The 2,800-nt window shown below is 64.1% G+C and overlaps 1 pseudogene; it reads right to left on the bottom strand.

Annotated features, from left to right (window-relative positions):
* Positions 1-2,055: 2,055 nt before the first annotated feature.
* Positions 2,056-2,668, bottom strand: LOC149299387 (18S ribosomal RNA; annotated as a pseudogene; the record flags this gene model as incomplete).
* Between the last annotated feature and the right edge of the window lie 132 nt (positions 2,669-2,800).

Raw genomic sequence — 2,800 nt, 5'->3', positions numbered from 1 at the left:
CGGCCTGTGCCGCGACGGGGGCGGAGCCAGCAACCGGCATCACGGCTGCGGGAGCCCCGGGGGTCACCGGCACCGCTGCCGGAGTGACCCCGGCGAGGACCGCAGCCGCACCCGGCACTGCCTCCATTGTAACCGCCGCGGTTTCGGCCGCGGCGCCCGGCAAAACTCCGGACAGATTATCATCTGTCCGGGGTAGTTTGGACAGGGAGCGGGCCACCCGGGTAGCGGCGGCCCCGCTCACAACAACAGCCGCCTCTGGCTGCCCTCCAGGCGAGTCCTCCGCCCGGAGTAGTGGGGACAGAGGGCGGGCCGCCCAGGTAGCGGCAGCCCCACTCGCAACGGCAGCTTCTTTTAGCTGCACTCCGGGCGATTCCTCCGCCCGGAGTAGTCTGGACAGGGGGAGGGCAGCCCGGTTAGCGGCGGCCCCGTACACGGAGGACGGCACCTCCGGGGACACCGAAGCCGCAGGAGCAGCCGGGACAACCAGGTCCACCACCACAGGGTGGATGGGACCAACTACAACGGGGGGAGCGGCCACAGAACCGCCGATCCCTCTGGAGGGACAAGGAGGCGGGCACGCCGCCGGGAGCGCCGACACGGATCCCGCGGCAGCAGCAGCCGCCCCGGCGGCCGCCGAAGCGGTCGCCGGTGCCGCAGCCGGCCGCGGGGGTGACAAAACCCGCGCCCCGACGGGGGCCACGGAAGACGGACGGACACAGACAGGGGAACGTGAACGTACTACAGAGGGAACACACACTGGGGGTGGGGGGACAACAGGGGACATGACAACAACAGGGGACATACCGACAGGTACATCGGGGAAGGTACTCACACAAGGTCCCCGGGGCTCACCGGCCAAACGCAGACCGGCGGGGATAGTGTCCCTGGCCCTCCGACGGGAAGGGCCCGCTCTCGGATCCTCGGCAGCAGCGTCGGGGACCCGGGCCGGGAGGGATGGGAACTCCTCCTCGGACATGATGGGGGGGGTATCCCCGACGCTCTCCTCCCCGGACGATTGGATAGCGGGCCTGCTCCTGGTGGTCTTCTTTTTCCGCCTCCGTGGCGCAGCTTGGATCTTAATGTCCTCCTCCTCGTCCAATTCCTCCATTGAAAAAATCAGCGGCCTTCGTATAGCGGACTTCTCCTGGGTCCCGTCGTACTGTGGTGGTGGCGGTGGCGGTGGTGATGTAGGCGCCACCGGTTCCGGGTCCTCCGGGGTCGGTGGTACCCCCGACTCCTCCACCTCCTGCTCCCGCAGCTTCTCCTGCAGGAAACGCACGCGGTCACGGTTCTGGGCTGTGCGTCTCGCCAACTCCGCTTCTTTCTCTTTCAGGGAGACGATCCGCTCCCGTATGGGGCCGCGATGACGACTCCCCACCCTGTTGCTCTGCTGCCGGAGCTCTTTCAGCTGTCCGGCAACCTCCTCCTTCTCCTCCCCCAGGGAACGCAACTCTTGTTGGAGGTTAGCCAGGGCCTGCCTGAGGGGTTCCCCGTCTGACTCCGCAGGTACTGGGAGCCCCACCTTAGCCTTTTGGGCATAGGAAGGGCCCTGTTCCACCGCCTCCTCATCTTCAGGGTTCGTATTCACACTCGCCTCGGCGGTCTCCAAGGCCCTGGCCCCGGCGTCCCTGAGGGCGAGGGCCCGTAGATGGAGAGCCCCCAGCAACAGGAGGGAAGTCGGGTCGACCCTCAGATGGTGGGGCAGACCGACTCCCTTCTTGAGCATGGCTATTTTGGCGCTCAAGGCCGTGGTGTATGCCTCGAGCGCCTCCATGTTCCGACGCACAGCCCTGCATACGGTTCCTGCAGTCTCCCGGGATGGGAGTAGGATGCCGTCCTCCGTGTAGACCAGTTTCTCCGTGATTATGGAAATGCGGCCCCTCCACTCCTCAATGAGGGTGGAGGCCATGATGGGACCCCGGGGAGGCAGTTACCTTCCCCGGGGTAGCAAACGTCCAGCACCGAAAGTAATAAAAAGAAACCAAGTTCCACCAGCAACACAAAACCACCTCCTCTCCCCTCGCCTCCCAACTCCACAGTGAGCAGCCGACGCCCAGCCCTGATTGGAGCTGGAATTACCGCGGCTGCTGGCACCAGACTTGCCCTCCAATAGATCCTCGTTAAAGGATTTAAAGTGTACTCATTCCAATTACAGGGCCTCGAAAGAGTCCTGTATTGTTATTTTTCGTCACTACCTCCCCGAGTCGGGAGTGGGTAATTTGCGCGCCTGCTGCCTCCCTTGGATGTGGTAGCCGTTTCTCAGGCTCCCTCTCCGGAATCGAACCCTGATTCCCCGTTACCCGTGGTCACCATGGTAGGCACAGAAAGTACCATCGAAAGTTGATAGGGCAGACATCCGAATGTATCGTCGCCGTCACGGGGACGTGCGATCGGCCCGAGGTTATCTAGAGTCACCAAAGCGGCCGGCGGGGGCGAGCCCGCCGGATTGGTTTTGGTCTGATAAATGCACGCATCCCTGGGGGTCAGCGCTCGTCGGCATGTATTAGCTCTAGAATTACCACAGTTATCCAAGTAACAGATGGAGCGATCAAAGGAACCATAACTGATTTAATGAGCCATTCGCAGTTTCACTGTACCGGCCGTGTGTACTTACACGTGCATGGCTTAATCTTTGAGACAAGCATATGCTACTGGCAGGATCAACCAGGTAGCTCCCGTCGTCACGCGGGGGCCCGGCGGCGAACGGGCCCGGACGCGGCCCCCGGCGGACCGCTCCCGCCCCGGGGGCCCGGGGCGGGAGGCGGCGGGCGCCGGGGACGCAGCCCTCGGATCGGGTCTG

Source organism: Sceloporus occidentalis, unplaced genomic scaffold (genome assembly GCF_023333645.1).
Source record: "Sceloporus occidentalis isolate IW3139 unplaced genomic scaffold, rSceOcc1.0.p SCAF_29, whole genome shotgun sequence".
Taxonomy (NCBI): Eukaryota; Metazoa; Chordata; class Lepidosauria; order Squamata; family Phrynosomatidae; genus Sceloporus; species Sceloporus occidentalis.
Note: the sequence above shows the minus strand (reverse complement) of the source record. Positions and strands in the feature narration are given on the sequence as shown.